This window comes from Nicotiana sylvestris, chromosome 10 (genome assembly GCF_000393655.2).
Source record: "Nicotiana sylvestris chromosome 10, ASM39365v2, whole genome shotgun sequence".
Lineage (NCBI taxonomy): Eukaryota > Viridiplantae > Streptophyta > Magnoliopsida > Solanales > Solanaceae > Nicotiana > Nicotiana sylvestris.
The window spans coordinates 81986963-81998927 of NC_091066.1; the positions used below are offsets into that span (position 1 = coordinate 81986963).

Consider the following 11965-nt stretch of genomic DNA (forward strand, 5'->3'; position numbering starts at 1 on the left):
GGCGTTTTGGTTTGGAGCTCCAGTAAAGAAACCTATATATTCCAATAGTGTAAGCATAACATTGGTTATTTGAAAGTTGCCTGCCCTAATCCGGGGTCGGACTATTGCACTTGCATAGCCTTCATTGGGTAACACCCTGTGTGCTGCCCTTGGAGGAGGTGGGGAAGGGTTTGGGATATTGTCATTAGGCGGGCGGCCTCTCCTTTGTAGTTGAGGTTTGGGTTGAATCTCATCCACGTGATCATCATCTACCTCCTTCCCCAATGGCAAATTTTTGAGGGCTTTGTTGTTAAGAGCCATTTGGTACTTAAAAGAAATTCACACACAAAATTAGAAAAATGGAAGGAAAAGAAAAACAAAAGATACAAATACTTAGATATATAGCTAAGACTGTCTAACTCCCCATCAATTTTGCCAAAAATTGATTTGGTCTAAGCCTAGACTACTATTGAGTAACGAGGGTGGTCGATGCAATTTTAACCCAACTAGGTCGGGATCGAATCCATGGGGAGTTAATAATTAGAATTAGGTATATATCTAAGCTAGATAAGGGCTATGATTCTAATTACTCTTCCACAAGTTTTGGGTTTTCTGCTTCTAACTTTACTCTATTGTATGCAATGATTCAAACTAAGGACAATATTTTTGTTGTTGATTTTCAAGATTTTAAAGAGACTAGCGTAGTGACTTCTACCTAGGTGGATATCTAACGGGTAACAAGAATCTAGGGCAAGCTTTATTAGTTGGGGTGATAATATAGCTATTACACCCGGGTACTCACTCTATACCTCTCGGTAGTTTGAGTGATTTTTGCCCAATTTGGCTTTCTCAAGTACAAATGGGTATTCATGCAATTCAAGTGATATTAGCTCAACTCGGGTGTTAACATCAAAGAAGCACGGTTCCTGAAACTAATGAGATATGTTCCCAGCCTGAGAGATCCCAACTTGTGGTGCGAATACCACGGGACGAATGGCCATTGGACTGGGGACTGCCGACATCTCAGAGAAGAAGTGGCAACACTATTAAATAATGGTCATCTCAGAGACTTCTTAAGTGACCGAGCTAAGAACAATTATGGTCCTAACCGGGACAATGCAGAATCCTCGAAAGCATGAGAAGATCCTTCGTGTCAGACGATCAACATGATCTTCTAAGGGAATGAAATCAATGAAGTCACATTCTCGGTAACAAAAAAAGACGAAAAAATCAATAACCCATAGCAAGAGGCTCCGGGAAGTCACCGAAGACGATATCACTTTCAAAGAGCAGGACCCAGACAGATTGCTGCTACCACACAACGACGCACTGGTAATTTCTTTATCTATTCTAGATTTTAAAATTAAATGTGTTCTACTGGATCCAGGAAGTTCGGCTAATAACATACAATAGAGATCATTTGAGCAAGCTAAACTCACTAGAAGCATTATTCTGGCCACAAAGCTCCTCGCCAGATTCAACCTCGCGAACGTGATAACCCGAGGAGATATTTTTCTACCCACAAACACTGAAGGGATAATAAAACTAACTCTTTTCGAAGTGGTAGATGGTGATATAAGATATAACATCATTCTGGGAAGACCATGGTTGCAGGAGGTAAAAGATGTATCATCGACACATCATTAATCGTTGAAGTTTCCAACGCCCGAGGGGTTAAATAAATAAGAGGTGACCAACCAGCGACAAGGGAGATGAAAACAATTTCGGTCTCTAGTAGCAAAGGAAAGGGACATACGACATAGCAACTACAGAAACTGCCGCCTGCTCCCGAACTAGATGAAGTTAGCCCGAGTGCAAAAACATCGAAATATTATCAGGTGTCGAGTTATTTCCAATTTCCAGAAGAGACGGATGCAATGAAATCTACAACAGAAGATCTTGAGCAAGTTGCTTTGTTCGAATAATTTCTAGAAAGGAAATTTTACTAGGGGACCGGACTACACCCCGAACTCAGGTCTGGCTTTACTGAATTTCCTAAATCTAATGCCGATTGTTTTGCATGGTCGCATGCAGATATGATAGGTATCCCGACGGAGGTAGCCGTATATAAGTTAAGTATGGAGCCCAACACACCTCCGGTAAGACAAAAGAAATTCCCTATTACGGAAGTTATGAATAAATTCATCAAAGAAGAGGTAACGCGTTTGCTTAACATCTGTCAATCCGACAGGTAAAGTATCCCGACTGGCTAACTATTATAGTCGTAGTTCCTAAGAAGAATAACAATTTTTGCATGTGTGTAGATCATAAAGATCTTAATAAGGAATGCCCGAAAGACTCATTCCCACTGTCAAACATAGCTCAAATGGTTACAATCAAATTAAGATGAACCAGGAGAATCAGGAAAAGACTTCATTTATAAGGACTTTCGGAACATATTACTACAAATGTGATGCCCTTCAGGTTGAAGGAGCCGAAGCCACGTATCAGCAGCTCGTAAACAAGATGTTTGAAAAACAAATAAGAAAAACTATGCAAGTTTATATAGATGATATTCTCATTAAGTCTTTAAATGTTGGTGATCATCTTAAGCATCTGCAAGAAACCTTTGATATCCTAAGGAAGAATAGCATGAAGCTTAACCCTGAAAAATGCGCGTTAATGGTCAGCTCCGGCAAGTTCCTGGGATTTTTGGTATCACAAAGGGGCATTGAGGTAAACTCCGACAAGATCAAAGCCATTGAAGATATCCTAAACCAACTGTCGAACGTGAAGGAATTCCAAAGCCTCACTGGGATATTGGCAGCTTTGAGTAGGTTCATTTCCCGGTCATCAGAAAAATGTCATTGTTTCTTCGCACTGCTCATAAGGAAAAATAATTTCGAATGAACTCCGGAGTTGTATACGATAGAAATTAGGTACGCCCGATTTCCCGGGATTGAGGGGTCATTTTAAGACCGAGTTCAGGTAAGGTTGAGTTCAAGATCGACGGACCAGACTCGAGCTTGAAGACAGAATGCAATGCCCGAGGATCGAAGTACGCGAGGAACATCGAAGTCAAGTACGACCAGCTCCGAGACAGTGTCGTTGTGAGTTTGTTACAGAAGGAAAAGATTCCCTCCATGTCCCCAAGATCATGGCGGAAAATTTCGAAATAGATTTGTACGAATCAGTACATATCTGTACTACGCGGTTATACAACTGTCCTAATAAGATTCTTTACATTAAATGGAAATGTAGCTTATTTATGGTATACCCTATTATATAAAGGGGACCCAAATTATTTGTAAGGATAATCTAATCATTGGCAATAAATATACTCTCTACTTTTTGCTCATTATTCACCAGAATTATCCTTTATATTTATTGTTCTTCTTTACTGTTCTTGGTTCATCTCTAGGTCGACACTGCTTAAGTAATATTGGTTTAATTCACTTGTTTTCTTCATTTCTACTTCATACTTCTTGATTATTAATTGGTATTGAACTAAATCACATATCTTTCAAACCATAAATCAAATTTAATTGTTACTCATATTTCTGCGGGAAACAGTTTGGCACCCACCGTGGGGCTAAAGATAATAGTGATTATTTCGTTACTGATTCTCATAACACACGTTATTTTTACACTTTTTCTTGTCAAGATTTTTTGATTCTCACGCTGAAACATGTCTAGCTCACAAAATGCACCTGTTCATGACAATGAAGAACTTAGATAAAACAATAATATAGGGGTTGGTGTACCACCAATAAACTCAGGGGAAGTGCCAAATATGGAACCAGTTGATGTTAGTTCACACATTGGTCTGAACGTGGATTTAGGCACAGACCCTGAAGGGAGTGTATGCAGGGAAGCCCAATCTAGTGGACAAGGAACACAAGGAATGGGAGATGGGGGAATCAATCGCCAAGTGATATTCGAGATGCTGCAAGCTCAACAGATCGCCATCGCTTAACTTTAAATTCAGAATAATTCTCCGAGTATAGCTAAACTAGAAAACACTCGACGTGCTGAACCAACCTAAGAGAGGTTGAACTGAAATGACTCGGGGACTGAACCCACCATTATGAGGATGCTCGAAGAGCTTACCAAGAGAATATAGTCTGGGAAAAGAAGATTGAAGACAATGACAAAAAGGTGGAGACTTATAACTCCCGTGTTGATCAAATACCGGGGGCACCTCGAGTTTTGAAAGGTTTAGATACCAAAAAGTTCATACAAAAACCATTCCCTTAGAGCGCGGTTTCGATGCCCATTCCCAAGAAGTTTTTCATGCCCGATATACCCAAATACAATGGGATAACCAACCCTAACAAGCATATTACTTCATACACCTGCGGTATCAAAGGAAATGACTTGAATGGCGATAAGATCGAATCCGTTTTGCTGAAAAAGTTTGGAGAAACACTATCGAAAGAAGCTATGGCTTGGTATCACAACTTGCCTCCTAACTCAATTGATTTTTTTACTATGTTAGCAGACTCCTTCATGAAAGCACACGTTGGGGCCATAAAGGTGGCAACGAGGAAATCAGACGTCTTCAAGATAAAATAAAGGAACAACGAGATGTTGAGGGAGTTCGTGTCTAGGTTTCATATGGAGCGCATGGAATTACCACTGGTCTCAGATGATTGTGTAGTACAAGCTTTTATGCAGGGTTTGAATGAAATGAGTTCGATTGTGTCTCGACAATTAAAGTAGAATCTGATCGAGTATCCAGCTGTGACGTGGTCGGACGTACATACCCGTTACGATCAAAGATTAGGGTCGAGGACAACCAGTTGGGAGCCCCCTTGGGCTCAGTTTGTCCTAATAGGCTGGCCGCTAAGCCCCCGAGGGATACAGACAGGGAATCAAGATTCAACAAAGAACGGTATTAGCCGTATGTCGATCGGAGAAACAACGGCTCAGGTCGTAATGCTCCTCAGAATGATTGGAGAAACAATCGAGGTCAAAGTTCTCGGGGACTCATGAGTAAAAATGGGTTCAATAAACATATTGACCCTGTAAAGGCACCTCGACTGTCAGAGTATAATTTCAGTGTAGATGCGTTAGGGATTGTGTCAGCTATTGGAAGGATCAAATATAACAGGTGGCCCAGGCCTATACAAACCTATCCTTCTCAAAGGAACCCAAACTTGATGTGTAAGCATCATGGCACACATGGCCCTAAAACCGAAGACTACAGGCAGCTAAGGGAGGAGGTAGCTCGGTTGTTCAACAAGCGTCACCTTCGAGAATTTCATAGTGATCGAGTAAGAATCACATTACGGAGAGAGATGCAAGCAGAAAAAACAAGCAAGAAGAACCACAACATGTAATCCACATGATCGTCGGCAGTGTCGATATCCCACAAAGATCTGTATTCAAACGCACCAAGGTGTCGATCACCAAAGAAAAACGGACCCAGAGCTATGTGCCCGAGGATATCCTATCACTTTATGACGAGGAAGTAGAAGGCATATCTTAGCAGCACAATGATTCCCTGGTAATTTCTATTTTTTTAAATAATGTTCAAGTTAAACGTGTTCTAGTGGATCCAGGTAGCTCAGTAAACATAATCAGATCGAGGGTCGTAGCACAGCTTGGCTTGCAGGATCAGATTATACCTGCATCCCTGATCTAAATGGCTTCAACATGACAAGCAAAACAACAAGGGGGGGGGGATAATCCTACTAGTAAACGTAGCCGAGACCATACAGGATACAACATTCCATGTCATCAAAGGTGACATGAGGTATAATGCACTCCTCGGGAGATCATGGATACATAACATGAGAGCAGTACCTTCAAATCTTCATTAGATGATGAAGTTCCCAACAGACGATGGAGTGAAAATGGTTTACGGAGAGCAATACGCTGCAAAGGAGATGTTTGCAGTCGATGAAGTGACACTGATACAAGAGCCTTCGACCTCGGAAAAGTCGAACACCAAAGGTAAGCAAGCGGCCAAATAGCAATCACCGCCTCCAGCCTCGACGGAATTGGCGCAATAGGTTATCAAAGACGAAGAAGAGGATTTCCTTACTCCTCGAACTTTCGTCGCCCCCGAAGAGTCCGATGCAACCAAGTCAACGATCGAGGAACTGGAGAAGGTCCTACTAATCGAATACCGAGAGAAAGGTATATCTGGGATATGACAGGGATTCAACCAGAAATAACTGCACACCGGCTAAGCCTCGACCCCAAGTTCAAACCGGTAAAGCAAAAAAGGAGGCCCCAGATCGAGGTGAAGCATGCATTCATAAAGGACGAGGTAACCAAACTTCTTAAAATAGGATCTATTCGGGGGGTAAAATACCCCGAATGGTTAGCCAACATAGTTGTAGTTCCTAAAAAAGAAAATAATCTTACAATGTGTATAGATTACAAGGCTTTGAACAAAGCATGCCCCAAAGACTCTTTTCCACTACCTAACATCGATCGCATGATAGATGCCACGGCCGGTCACGAGATCCTGACTTTTCTCGACGCCTACGCTGAGTACAATCAAATTAAGATGAACCCGGAGGACCAGGAAAAGACATCGTTTATTACTAAATTTGGAACTTATTGTTACAATATAATGCCCTTTGGGCTAAAAAATGCGGGAGCTACATACCTGTTACGCCACGTACTTTAATATTAGGATAATTCGTATTAATCCATATGAGGTTGAAGGATTAAGACGCCAAAAGTTTAACAACCTTAATACTATTAGATATTATGTTAGTGTGGTATTTTCTTTTAAGTAAAATATTTTAGTAAAAGTTTTATAATTATAATTTTCGATAGTTACCATTATTACTATTTTCGGAGATGGTAAATTATACTCATAATATAAGAAAGTTTATGAGATTTTATTTATTGTAGAGATAAAAAAAAAATTATCACAAGAAAAGAAGGTTATATTTTTACCATTTTAAGAATTAAGCGTACGAAAATTATTACTCTTTATATGAGATTAGTAAAATTAGAAGTTGAGAAAATATATGTATTTTTTTACACGAATGTTTTAATGAAATAATAGTGTGTCTAGTGATTTTATACGATACCATATGACCATGATAATAAGTTATATAAAGTGTGTGAAAAGTAAATAGTATTATAAGTAATTTGAGACGATTCATAATTACGCGGGTAATTGGTTAATTACCGAATAGTGGGATATTACTTAATTAATTAATTAATTATTGGATAAAATTAACAAATCTTTCACGCGGCAGCCTTATAACATAAACTAAGTGACTCTTGCATTTTTTTAAAAATGTGGCATACATCTACTACGTAGCGCATTCCTTTTTTCCATGTATAAGCAAATATGACATTTTAACATGAAAAGCTTGTAGTTTTATACTTTTATGAGCTTCCATACTTCTATAATTGCAAAAGGCTACGCAAGATGTACCGATGTAGTGGTAGAAACTCTCGGAAACATGGCTTAGAATATTTTGAGTCTGTTTCTGAATATCCTTTAAAAGTTGGTCCTTAATTAAGTTTCCAACTATAAGCATTTTTGCTCCCTGCCTCTGGTAATTCTGTTTGCCTGAGTAATACACCATTTTAGAAAGAATATCACACTTCATCTAGCAGGGAGTAAGTGAGCATATATTTTTTTTGGTTCTAGAAACATGTAGGAAAATACTGGATTGAGAAGTTGGTAGGATGATTGTCAAGGACGGGAAAGGTCTTCCCCTAAACTCCCAAATTATTTACCATTAAATGAGAATATCTCAATCTTCATGTTTAGTTTAGAGATAGCTAAAGTATCAAAAGTTACGTATATAATGCAGAAGCAAACACCGTGCTTTCAAAGTATTGAGAAGTTTAGCCACCAAAGATGGAAGATGTGGCCTAAATAATATTGTTGTAGCGTGAGGATTTATGAACTTTGAAAATATAGGGGCAGCCAAGCATGAAAGTATGTGTTTTCTCATTTCCGTAACGAGACTTCCTTGAGTCTATTTTTCCTACTTCGATCTGATCATAATTGACGTGTGTCAGAGGGATTATCAAGAGAAATGGCTTAGGTATATTAAGGATATCCCTTCTTTCTTTTGGCATGATCTATAATACAAATAAAACGAGCAAAATATGCAACTTTCATAAATGACTCTATTCCTAGAAATACTAGGGGTATCTATATTCTTGATTCCCCATGTAAATTATTATTATATCTTCTGTTCATGGGTCTCACAAAAATACGTATTTGATAAAGTTAATCCGAAAGACATATTGATTTTTATGGCATTCCGAGAAAATCTTATTAACTTATTTCTTATGCATTTCATGCATTTATACATGTACATTGACACATGATCAGATGGCGTTATATACGCGTACATATGTATATTATATTTATATGGGATATGAAAAAAAAGTTACGGCGTTATATACGCACCACCACCTAATCAACTGGTATACGTTCATGATTTACCTACAGTGGCCGAGATGATATGATGGGATACCCTCAGAGGCTTTATGATGGTATGAATGTACAGACCTATGCATTACATGACATTTATATGCATATGCATGATACACTACAACAAATTTGGTCTAAGGCCACATTAGTTTTTGACAACGCTTGAAAAGCGTGGCCAACTATATCTATGACATCACTTTATAATGGTGGTCTTTGAAAAGTACTTTTAACTACGATTTATTAGGTGACGACTATAAAGTGTTCATGTTAATATTATAGGCTACACTTTTTAAGTATTGCCAAATCATAAATTATTGGCAACATTTATTCGTATGTGATGCAATGCTTTCTGAGCATGCTTGTTAATATTTGTAAAGGCAACTCTATATAAGCGTGCTCTAAAATATTTTCTAAATGTTCCCGCTACAATTTCCCCCTAAAATTTTGCTAAAAAACTATGCCCTAAAATATTTCGCCAAAACCTATCTTCCAAATTTTACCCACACTAAAAGAATCTCCTCGTTTTTCTTCCCTAAAATTTCTTAAGCAAAGTTGGGGTTCTTCTCTTATCTTTTAGCAGATCGAGTAAAGCAAAGTAGAGTGAGTTAAAATACTTCTGGTGTCTTAATATTGTAGATCTTAACGAATTTTTCTTCTATCCCATATCAAAGCATAATATAGGAGACCTGGAGTGTGATTGTTGTCTTAATATTTTCTTTCATTCCTCTAATTCATGCAGATCTCATAATGTAATATTGGAAATCCTCAATCTTTGGGTCAGCAACCTATTACTTTCTTTACGGAGGTAGGAATAAATTGTTTGATTCTAGATTATGTTACTTGTCTCGTCGAGTAATGTCTAAAGTGAACTCCTTTATTTAGGTCCTTGCATTATGTGACCATTCAGTTATTTTGGACAAAAGTGTAACACAAGGTCTGTTCAGGTATAAAGTTTGTCTATTAACCTCCTTGCACCTTGTAGCACAATGAAATTATTCATGTGCCTTAGTTTCTAGAGATGTCTGAAGAAGTGGAATTAACATGTCTAATTTTTATAAACCAAATGTTTTCCCCTGTATTTTTTAAACATGTCACAGTTAAATCTCCTGCTACTGATGGAAGCTTTTGTCCTTGCTATTGTATAGTAAATAATTTGCATCCGAATATTAATGATATTATTCTTTTTTAGTGTTTTGAAGTCAAAGTCCAACTTATAAAACCAAGTAATGTGATTGTTATTGTAATTGATGCAAGTTAGCAGAAGTGAACTATGAGAGTGGTGACTTGATGCTATTTCATGTCATCTTGACACATCAAGTAATGTTTTTGAGGCCTGAAAAAAAGTGAAATGTATTACTTTAAGCTAAAAGATCAATAGAATATGGAATGTTGTGATGATTGAGAAGCTCCGTGGTAATATATTTGATCGTGAACATTTTGAGATAATTGATGAGTCTGTTTTATTTGCACCTACCGCTTGTGGGTATTGTTTCAGTTTTAGCTTCAAATTGTATACATATTATCCGATATTTTAAAAAACATTGCAAGTGGCTATAATCAAACTCTTACTTTTTCCTTATTCTGTGAAATCAGTGCAATGTAATGTTATTATTGAATTATAGTGACTCACTTTTTATTATTCAAAAGCTTGTATGTTTTAGTTGATAGGTTCTTTCTTTGACCTTTTCCTTTTCCTACATACAATGGTATTGATTATGACTTTACACCCAACTAGAAGCAAAAACCTTTTGCCTGGACATTTATTGGAACATCGGTCACCAATGTAAAGGAGTATGGTGAATAATTTGAATCAACTTCAGCCATGTTCTACAGGATTTTGTGGTCTAAATAGCATTTGTCCTGCTACCTGTGATAAGGAAAAGGTGATTTCTGAACTGCGTCTAATAGAACCAATCAGAAACTACGAGAAAATGTTATTTGATGTATTTCATTCTCTCCTTACTTTGTAGTGCGGATTTAATAGAACAAGCTTTCTAGATCCTCGACCAAATTCCTGGCAGAGCGACATGTGTATACAACCATAGTCAGGTGACAATATCTTCTATTGTAATGTCCTAGATTTGCAGCCAGTATACTACTAGAACTTATTTTTATTTTTGCTAAACTTTAGGGTGTCAAAGGATTACGTGATACAATTGATTCTGGTGTCGATAATATTGGTTCTTCATCCTCTATTCAGGTTCACATGATGAAGCAGTCGTTCATAGAATGATAGAACTCTCTGTCCCATCCCCCAATATCCACTTTATTCCGCTTCAATTTCCCTCCATGGCGACACTCTCGTACGTGCATTTGCTTCAATTTAAAGTTGACCAGTGCTAGTTGTATAGTTGGCCTTAATAGGCTAGATTAACCTACTTCTGGAAGAGATTATTATAAACGTTTATTAAAGGTGACACGTGAGCCTCTTATGCATGCTTTTATCTGGTATTTTAGGTTCCCTATTATCCTGATGAAGAAATATGATGGGGCTGGGGGATCTCAGAGCTTGAGAATCAGTTGAAAATTGCAAAATCCAAGGGTATTAAAATTAGGTCTTTGGTTTTGATTAATCCAGGCAACCCAACGAGGCAGTTAATGGTTTATTAGATTTTGGAATCTCATCATTGATTTTAATCATTTAGGAAGAACCTACTGTGGTGGAGAATTCTGGCCTTCCCTTTCCTAATAAAACTTCAGAATGTTTACATATAGCATGAATAGCTTCTATGTATCCATTATGTTCTTGCTGACACCAACCAACGAGCTATTGTGGAATTCTGCAAGAAAGAAGGTCTCATTCTTTTAGCGGACGAAGTGAGTTTATTTCCCTCTAGATGCTTCTTTGCTTGATTATGGAATTTTTTTTACTTATATTGGAATTTACCAGCGATTCTGCACTTGTTTGAGGGGGGTAACAATTTTTTCATTCCTGAGTATTGTGTAGCTAATTCTCAAATTGTAAGCCTCTCATATTTTGTGGAACTCATGCAGATGTATCAGAAAAATGTTTAAGTGCCTGAGAAGCAGTTCCACTCATTTAAGAAAATTGCTCGGTCTATGAGATTTGGAGAAAAAGACATCTCTTTAGTTTCTTTTCAATCTGTATCAAAAGGTACATCGTACTACCTCCATCCATCCCTCTCTTGTTGGTGGTCTTTCTTTCGTTTGTCTGCATCTTACGAAGTTGTGGGGGAAAAGGATTCTCATCTCATAATATATATTGGAAGCTGAAATGGAGATAAACAATTTCATATTATTTGCAGGCTATAACAAATAATGCATCTTTGTGTGTCTCAGTTGCAAGTATTGGAAGGCATATCTACTAAAGGGAATAAAGAAAATGCAAATGGGAACTTAAGGCTTACAAACCTTCAGAAATTTCTATGGGTTTGAATAAGAAAACCTCACACGCTGATTAGATTAATGGTGTGGTCAAGCTTACAGAAATGGATCAATTAAAAAATCAGGAGATGTTGTGAAAGATGTTAAATAAGGCATGTATTAGAAAAGAAACTTGTAGATAAGGGTATATCAAATGGGGTTTCTAATAAATGCTAATTTAAATTGATTAATATGTGTAAAGTGTTATCATGATACATAATTTTATTTTATTTTTAG

At 37.6% G+C, this 11965-nt stretch overlaps 1 pseudogene; it reads left to right on the top strand.

Annotated features, from left to right (window-relative positions):
• The first annotated feature begins 5747 nt into the window (after positions 1-5747).
• Positions 5748-11740, top strand: LOC104218824 (alanine aminotransferase 1, mitochondrial-like; annotated as a pseudogene).
• Positions 11741-11965: the final 225 nt, after the last annotated feature.